The sequence below is a fragment of the Nomia melanderi genome, unplaced genomic scaffold (assembly GCF_051020985.1).
Source record: "Nomia melanderi isolate GNS246 unplaced genomic scaffold, iyNomMela1 scaffold0238, whole genome shotgun sequence".
In the NCBI taxonomy this organism is placed as follows: Eukaryota; Metazoa; Arthropoda; class Insecta; order Hymenoptera; family Halictidae; genus Nomia; species Nomia melanderi.
The window spans coordinates 50,294-60,314 of record NW_027475353.1 but is presented as its reverse complement, the minus strand read 5'-3'; the positions used below and the strand labels follow the sequence as shown (position 1 = coordinate 60,314).

At 51.1% G+C, this 10,021-nt stretch overlaps 1 pseudogene; it reads left to right on the top strand.

Annotated features, from left to right (window-relative positions):
- Window positions 1-4,782: 4,782 nt before the first annotated feature.
- On the top strand, window positions 4,783-4,963 carry LOC143175862 (U2 spliceosomal RNA; annotated as a pseudogene).
- The last annotated feature ends 5,058 nt before the right edge of the window (window positions 4,964-10,021 follow it).

The window sequence follows — 10,021 nt, the reverse complement described above, 5'->3', positions numbered from 1 at the left end:
TTATGGCTACGATCAATGTGTACTCGAATATCGCAAATCCAGATCGCTTCTCGGCCCTACGGCTACGATCAAAGTGTACTCACATAACACACAACCAGATCGCTTCTCGGCCTTATGGCTGAGATCGAAGTGTACTCGCATAACACGCCTCCAGACCGCATCTTGGCCATATGGCTAATGTCAAAGTGTACACGAATAACCCAAATCCAGATTGCATCTCTACCTTATGGCTAAGATCAAAGTGTACTCGCATAACACATATCCAGATCTCTTCTCGGCCTTATGGCTAAGATTAGAGGGTACTCGCATAACACACATCCGTATCGCTTCTCGGCCTTATGGGTAAGATCAAATTGTACTCGAATAAGCCACATCCAGATCGCTTCTTGGCCTTATGGCTAAGACAAAAGGGTACTCGCATTACACATCTCCAGGTAGCCTCTCGGCCTTATAGCTATGATGAAATTGTACTCGAATAGCCCAAATCCAGATCGCTGCTCTGCCGTAGGGCTAAGTGCAATGTGTACTCGCCTAACCCAAATCCAGGACGCTTCTCGGCCTCATGGATAAGATCAATGTGTACTCGCATAACACACCTCCAGATCGCTCCTCGTCCTTATGGCTAAGATCAAGGTGCACTCGCATAACACACATCCAGATCTCTTCTCCGCCTTTTAGCTAAGATCAAGGTGTACTCGAATAACCCATATCCAGAATGCTTCTCGGCCTTATGGCTAAGATCAGAGTATACTCTTGTTTTTACGTAATACGCCTTAATTTTACAATTACGTAATACGTATATGTCCTTACGACTTTTTACGGTGATAAGGATATTAAGGTTTGATAATGTTGGCTTTGGTAAATCTATGTTATTGACTCGTCGGAAAGATAATGTTTCCCGTGCGCTTCAAGTGATTATAATGTTTCCCTTGAAGCCGAGTGTACCGTGATATTAGTTTTCGCGACGTAGGGTATAATGTTTCCTTTCCGACGCGTTGTGTCTTCTTGTTGTGTTTTTCGGAACTCTTTCTGAACTGTTTCTGAACTGTTTCTGCACTGGACTTCCTGTCGCATCCTCAGCCTTAAGGAAAACTTTAGGCCCGCCTTTCCCCTGCTTTCTCGAAATTAAGAATCCAATCAGGGGTAGGCGACACTGACCACCCCCTACCTCGTGCGTCCGAGACGCGATTTTTCGGAAGTAGGAAGTGTCAGTGGAGGTGGAAGCTGTTTTGGTGGGGTTTAAACAAATTCGATGAAATTTCCGCCAGGCTTGGGTCCCGGTGTGACCTGGGTAACGGTCTTCGGGACTGAGTTTAAGACCCTTTGGAAATTCACGTTTATGACAAATTGCAGTTAGCCGTTGAGGACGAAGAAAGTTGGAAGCGGATGTGTCATGCGGATTAAGAAATAAACTAATCCTCAAAAACGGCTCTGGAGGCTTGCGTGCCATAAACGTGCTAGCAATTTGTGCTTCGGGTATTGTCCCTTGTACAAGCTGCTAGCCATCGGTAGAACCGAATATTTTCACGTTCAATAAACGATCCTACTAAAATATTCTTAACGCACACGATGGGCAATTCTGCACAGAATTCCTCCATTGGGGCCGCTTATGGTACTGTACAAACTAAACCAAAGGTACGCTACGGAACAACTCTCATATCACACATCCAGATCGCTTCTCGTGCTTTTGGTTAAGATCAAAGTGTACTCGCATAACACTCATCCAGAACACTTCACGGCTTTATGGCTAAGATCAAAGTGTACTCGCATAACACACATCCAGATCGCTTCTCCGCCTTATGGCAAAGATCAAAGGGCACTCGCATAACACACATCCAGATCGCTTCTTGGCCTTATTGCTAAGATCAAAGCGTTCTCGCATAACACACATCTGGATCGCGTCTCGACATTATGGGTAAGATCCAAGTGTACTAGAATAACCGAAATCAAGTTCGCTTCTCGGCTTTATGGCTAAGATCAAAGTGTACTCGCATAAAACACATCCAGATCGCTTCTCGGCCTTATGGCAAAGATCAAAGTGTACTCGAATAACTCATATCCAAATCGCTGCTCGGCGTTATGGCTAAGAACAAAGTGTACTCGCATAACACACATCCAGATCGCTTCTCGGCCTGACGGGTAAGATCAACGTGTACTCGAATAACTCAGGTCCAGATCACTTCTCAGCCTTATGGCTAAGATCAAAGTGTACTCGAATAACCCAGATCCAGATGGCTCCTGAGTCTTATGCCTATGGTCAAAGTGTACTCGCCTAACACACAACCATATCGCTTGTCGGCCTAATGGCTAAGATCATAGTGTACGCTCATATCACACATGCAGATCGCTTCTCGGCCTTATTTCTAAGATCAAAGTGTACTCGAATAACCCAAATCCAGATCGCTTCTCGGCCTTATGGATAAGTTTAAAGTGTGCTCGCATAACACAAAACCAGATCGCTTCGCGGCCTTATGGCAAAGATTAAAGTGTACTTGCATAACACACATCCAGATCGCTTCTCGGCCTTATGGCTAACATCAAAGGGTACTCGCACAACACACAGCCATGTCGCTTCTCGGCCTTACTGCTAAGATCAAAGTGTACTCTAATAACACACATCCAGGTCGGTTCTCGGCCTTACGGTTAAGATCAAAGTATACTCGCATAACACACATTCAGATCGCTTCTCGGCCTTATGGCTAAGATCAAAGTGTACTGGAATAACCCGTTTCCAGACCGCTTCTCTGCCATATGGCTAAGATAATAGTGTGCTCGAAGAACCCAAATACAGATCTCTTGTCGGCCTTATGGCTAAGATAAAAGTGCACTCGCGTAACACACATCCAGATCGCTTTTCGGCCTTACGGGTAAGATCAAAGTGTACTCGAATAACTCAAATCCAGATCGCATCTCAGTCTTATTGCTATGATCAAAGCGTACTCGCATAACACACATCCATATCGCTTGTCGGCCTTATGGCTAAGATCAAAGTATACTCGCATAACACACATCCACATCGCATCTCGGCCTTATGCTTACGATCAAAGTGTACTTGCATGACACACATCCAGATCACTTCCCGGCCTTATGCATAAGATCAAATTGTACTCGATTAACCCATGTCTAAATCGCTGCTCTGCCTTATGGGTAAGATTAAACTGTACTCGCATGACACACATCCAGATTGCTTCCCGGACTTATTGATAAGATCGTTGTGTACTCGCATGACACACATCCACATCGCATCTCGGCCTTATGCTTACGATCAAAGTGTACTTGCATGACACACATCCAGATCACTTCCCGGCCTTATGCATAAGATCAAATTGTACTCGATTAACCCATGTCTAAATCGCTGCTCTGCCTTATGGGTAAGATTAAACTGTACTCGCATGACACACATCCAGATTGCTTCCCGGACTTATTGATAAGATCGTTGTGTACTCGCATGACACACATCCAGATCGCTTCTCGGTCTTATGGCTAAGATCAAAGTGTATATAACTATTAATATTCTATCTATCTTACTCTGTTTATTTAACTACTTATTTATTTAGTTATTAACTCATTTAATTACATTCTTTTCCTGGTTTTTATTTATCTATTTACTTAACCATTTCAAACATACTGACTAACGATAGATTTACCTATTTAGTTACATATTTTTTTTCTTTTTTCTTTCATTCTACTTACATATTTATTTATTTATTTACACTTTTATTTATTCACATATTTATCTATGTACATATTTATTCATCTACATATTTATTTATTTACATATTTATTTACATATCTATTTATTTTTTCTTTCTGAACTAACTACGAGATTTGGTAACGGTTTCTTAATTAGTGATGTGACGCTGGTTCTAATTATTCATCATCTTGGTACTCTTTCTTTTATTTTTCTTTAATTTTTTTATATTTCTTATTTTTTTATCCCAGTTTATTTATTTATCTATTTATTTATTTATTTATTATTTATTATTTATTTATTTATTTCCTTGATTATTTTATCTATCTGACTTATTCATTTTAATCATTCTCTGCCTCAATCGCCTACTCTAATTCTATACTAACCGCTTCTCTATAACTGCACTTCCGCGCATGCGCCCTAATTGAAATGCGAAATAGCCGCTACTGAGATGCTTTTAATCGTATTTATATTTATATATCTATTTATTTTATTTTATTTTTGTGCTGTTTTCTATGGCGAAGGCCTGGGCACAGTAGAGCCCGGATTCGACTAGGAACTACATATTATGTACATATTTAACCACTGAATTGTATATACTGAAAATTACCTTTAGCTATATATCTACACTTATATTTATTTTGTCCATATTTATTTATGCTATGTATATTCGTTTATTTAATCTTTAATGTTTATTCTCGCTTATTTTTGTTTGGTTATTTATTTTATCTATTTATTTATTTATTTATTTATGTATATTTATATATTTCTGTGCCTCTTCTTTTCTTGTTTATATTTATGTATGCTATGTATATTTGTTTATTTAATCTACGCTACTATTATTTATTTATTTATATAATTTATTCTAGTTTGGCTATTTATTCGATTAACTATCTACTTCCACTAATATATACATATTCAGACTCTTGCTAGATTCATATAAATGCTAAGGTGTTTATGAGATAAGAGCCACCGCAGATTGAGATCTGAAAATAGCGACAGACGCTATAGAGTTATATCAACTATTTTGCCTTCGCCATAAAGCCGCTACTATGTATCCACCCCCAGCCAAACAATGTAAGGCTGGGGGAACATTCTTTGTGAATAAAGCGCTTTTTATCTGTTCTTATCAGCTTAATAACTGATACACTCCGCATCGCGGAGTCAGAAAATGAACCTGATTTTTGGAGTCAGGCGGATCGCTGGGGCTCGCTCTACTTCCGCCGTGAGTCGGTCCGGCACTGCAGTGCCGCCAGAAACGGCTCAATTAGCGCTGCTAATTAGAGCTCTTATCTTTTTTCACCTGCTGGACCGACTCGGGACTCCAAAGAGTAAGCCCCTTAATATTCTGGCTCCGCGAAGTCCCGAAATCGCGGTAAATTCACCCGCCGCGGTACTAGGCAACAGTGCGGGCCGAGTTGCGATCGGGCGTGTGCGCGGCAAGGTCTGTTCACGATCAGTGCTCGAGGTGTTGTGCGGTGAAGTGTGATAAAGTGCCTTCGCCACGGGACCGGATCGAACTTCCTAGGACAACCAGCCCTGTACTTGGACGCCAACAACCACCATAGGCCAACCCCATCAGCCCTGGTCTTCCTCTACGTGGGTCACCCAACACCGCTACGACCTACCAGGACTTGGCCATCGGCAACCCCGACGGGAAGGACGGCTCGCCTGATCCACGTCTACTGCCGCTGGATCAGGAATCAGGAGCGAGGTGTTATTCCCCTCGGATAGCGCTCCTGCATCGCTGGACTCCTGCGCCGAGTGAGTCTCTCTTCTCTTTCTATCCCCCCGGCAGTGAGGAGGGTAACGCAGCCGGTCTCCAGCCGTCTGCGGTGCTCGAATCATCGTCGGTAGTCCTCTACCTTACCCTTACGCGTCCACCCACTCCTCCGATCCCTCCCATCCGTTGAGGTGTGTCAACGGACCGGGACGCGTGAGGTCCGAGTCGAGTGGCGCCTCCACTTCCTTCTTTTCCCTTCAGTCACCGCCCGAGTGGAGGCTGACTCCACTCACCCGTTAGTGAGTGGGCGTCAGGTCGGCCCGCTTGCGGTACAACCCCCGTGCAGTCCTCGGTGGAGTGGGCGATTCCGTCGCTCTTCCTCCATCGAGATCGCTGCACTCCTCCGTAACCGTCACATGTTAGTCTCCCTACCGACTGCCACGTCGGAGGCTGTCATTTTTCCAGCCAGTCTTCGACACCGGACTTAGTGCCGGCGGAGTCAGTAGGGTGTTAGCGCGTGGCGGTATTCCTTCTGTCGCTTTGGACTTAGTTTTCTCTTCTCTTCCTCTGTTATTCCCACTCTGTCTATCCTCCCCGTTTCGCCTCGCTGTGGCACTTAGAAATATTTGCCACAGCAACTCTGTCTCTTCTTCTGTCTCACTTAGCGTAGGACTTAGTCTTAAGAGCGATGCAGGACCGCGGTGATAGTGCGTCAGTCACCTCCTGCACTACCGAGGGGAGTAATAATCTCGCCATGGTGACAGAGTTTCCCTTCCCGGCGGAGTTCCGATGCCCTGCCTGCTTCGGTGTCCCCGGGATCAGGATGAGTGGCGTGTACAAGTCCCACACGGATTTGACAAAGCACGCCCGGAAACATCATCCGGGCGTTGTATTGACGTACAAGTGTCGTGAGTGCAACTTCACCGGCGATGGGAGGTATCCTCTCAAGGTGGAGAGGCTGCACCACGACTTTTTACACAAATCCGACCAGCAGAAAAATCCGTGTGGGACTTGTACAGTTCCCGTGACAGGTTCGACCGGTTCGAGCAACACCTCTCGTCGGGGGAGATCCACGTTATTCGCCCCCGCAGAACCGCGTGCTGTTGCATTAGCTGCTGCCAATTTGGCGGCCCAGTCCCCGCCCCCGCAAACGACGTGCGCCGCGACGTCGCCGCCCACCCACACCCTTTCTACGACGAGGGATTCAACGGGGACGGCAATCGCCACCTGCACGACGCGGCGCACAATGGCGGCAGCGGCAACAACAACGGCAACAGCTACAACATCTGCAACTACGACGGGGACAACAACGAGGACTACGAGGACGACGACGAAGACGACGACAACGAGACCGGTGGCTAGGGGGGGCAAAGCGCGGCCCTGAAGCCGGTCCAGCACTCCCACGCTAACCATCACCATTGGGCCGAACAACAGCGCCAGGCCCGCGCCCCCGCCTCCTCGCCCCACAACCAATCTACACCAAACCCAAGGGGACGCTACCGGTCAATAAGAGCGGCAGCCCGCCGCGGCGATCGGGGTCGGCTGCTCCTAGGACATCGCCGCCGGCTGCAAGGGCGCCTGCTACCGGGAGGGGCTCCGGTCTCTCAGCCGCTACCACAACGAGGCTCACCCCACCGGGCAGAAGAACGGCCCCCGCTACCAGGGGGTCGACTGGCACCCCTCCAGCGAGGACCCCGCCCGTCAAGACCCCGCCCACCACCACCCAAGGGCGGGTGACACGGGGTACGAGGGGTGCCATCGCCCCGGTGGAGGTGGGCAGAAGAACCACCACCACCACCACCCGGGGGACGGTAGCGGCTCCGACCAGAGCCAGAAGAACGCCCCCGAGATTAGGAGGGACACCCACCGCCCAAACTCCATCTCCAAGGGCGGTGGCTCAAGGGAAGGGTCCCTCCAGCGGCCCATCACCACCTCGGGCCGCCCAAAGGAAACCCTCGGGGGTAAGGACAGCAGCTTCGCCATCATACGCCGCCGTCACAGCGGGCACCCCTTCCCACACGTCACCTCCCTCGCCGATAGACGTCGCGCCGGAAAGGGGGCTGCGTACAGCAACCCGGGCCACTATTATACCGCCCGGGCCATCACCACCACCACCAAAACGCAGCCCCCCACCGAGGAAGCACCGGAGCCCCAGGACGCCGCCGACCATCCGCGGCGTGCAGGGGGCTCCGTTACCGGTAACATCGGCGAGTATGGTGACGTTGTGCACCTCCACCGTTACCACCACCTGCAGCGAGGGGCCGATAATGACCACCCTGCCTATTGTAGGAGAAGCGATGGTGGCCAGGCCGCTACCACCATCTCCAGCGGCCCCGCTCCTCCCGCCCATCGAAGAGGTGGAGGTGCCGCAGCCGGTCGGGGCAGCCGCAACCCCGGAATCATCACCGGAGCCGTGGCGAATTGCCGCTGGATCCCGCCGACGCCACCACCGCGGGATCCTGTCGTCGAGCTCGTCGTCCGAAGAGGAGGCGCAGCCGCTGCCGACAGAGAAAAGGACGACGACGCCTCCTCTACCACCGCGAGAAAAGTCCCCCGCCCGGCCGCCACCGGGCAGCAGCAGCAGCAGCAACAACAACAACAGCGCCGCGCACAATAACGCGCATCGGCCTGGAGCAGGGTACTCCGGGGCGCCCTCGGTGAGTAGCGTAACATCGTTTAGCCTTTCGCTACTCTCGAGCGTCCCACGTAGTGCCCCGGCTCCCTTTGGGCCCGTCCTTGCACTGCAAAGTGCCTAAGGACAGGGTACATGAGTACTTCCTCAACATGTACTTACCCGCGGGGAACCTGGGAGCTAGGCCTCCCCCGCCTTCCATCGAGGCTCCAGACGTGGCCAGCAATGTGGCCTTGGTGAAGCTCTTGGAAATGAGTGAGGTAGATCGTCGGATCAGGCGTATGACAAACTCTGCGCCCGGTCCCGACGGTCTAACTTACAATGATCTAAAAAGGGCAGATCCGGGGTCACATTTGCTGACCTCTTTGTTCAATTTGTGTCTTCGTCTGGAGTCGGTCCCCTCGTGTTGGAAAATTTCCAACACTGTGCTTGTGCACAAAAAGGGCGATCGCGACGACCTGTCAAAACTGGCGACCGCTGGCCATGTCTGACACGACCCCGAAGCTCTTCGCCGCTGTTCTAGCTGACCGTCTCGTCGCGTGGTCGGTCCAGAACAAGCGCCTAAGTCCCGCGCAAAAGGGCTTCCTGCCGCACGAGGGGTGTTATGAACATAACTTCGTGCTGCAGGGGGCCCTTACAGACGCTCGCAGGTGGGGGCATCAGGCAGTGGTGGCGTGGCTGGACCTGGCGAACGCGTTCGGCTCGGTCCCCCACGCCTCCATCTACCAATCCTTCGTGGAGGCCGGGGTTCCCTCTACTCTTCAGAATATTCTGAAGTGTATGTACCACGGTTGCACCACACGGGTGCTGACAGCCGACGGGTTTACCGACCCCGTTCCCATCCTCTCCGGGGTGCGCCAGGGCTGTCTGATGAGCCCTGTGGCGTTTAACCTCGCCCTGGAACCGGTGCTGCGCGCAGCTACCGGGACCTCGGCGGGTTACACGCTGCATGGCCATCGGCACAGTGTCCTGGCGTACGCGGACGATCTCGCGTTGATCGCCGACACCCCGGTGGGTATGGAAACGCTGCTAAAGGCAGTGGGTGCTGCGGCGAGTGGCATCGGATTGCGGTTTAATCCCGCAAAATGCGCGACCCTCCACCATCGTGGTAGGGGGCCGCGCGGGATCCGTGCCACTCGCTTCACCATCCAGGGTCAGGAAATGCGCGCCCTGGCAGCCGGTGAGCCCTACGAACACTTGGGCGTTCCCACCGGGTTTCAGGTCCGTTAAACCCCACTGTTGACGATCGAAGAGCTGGTCCAGGACCTGCAGGCCGTCGACCGTTCCCTTTTGGCCCCGTGGCAGAAGGCCGAGACCGTGGCAGCTTTTATACTGCCACGCCTCGACTTCTACCTGCGGGGAGCCCACGCGGAGAAACGTCCCTTAATTACTGTCGACAAAGAGATTCGACGTATGGCCAAGTCCTGGCTCAACCTCCCGCAGCGGGCCAGAGCGGAAGTAGTCTACCTCCCACCCAGTAGGGGGGGATATGGACTGCTTCCGCTTGCTGACATGGCCGACGTCCTGACCATCGCTCATGCGTTCCGTCTTTTGACGGCGGATGATGCGGTGGTCAGGGAGTTGGCCTGGAACTCGCTGCGCGAGGCTGTAGCCAGGAAAATCGGCCATACCAACCCGTCGAACAATGACCTGGCCGAGTACCTCTCTGGTTCGCTGGAAGGGTACTTCGCCAGGGTCGGGGGGGGGGGGGGGACATTTCTTCGCTGTGGTCGAGGGCACGGAACGCGGCACGCAGGAGTCGGGACCTGCTCGGATTGCGTTGGCAGTGGAACGAGGCGAGATCTGAGATCGCGATTACGCTCAGGGGTTCTCGCGTTCGGGAGACCATTGTCCCGCCCGTGGCGAGGGGCCAGATAATCCGCCGATTGCGGATGGCAGTGGTAGAATATTACCACCAACGCCTTCAGCGTAAGAAGGACCAGGGGAAGGTGGTCGGGGTGTCGTCGCGGAGTGG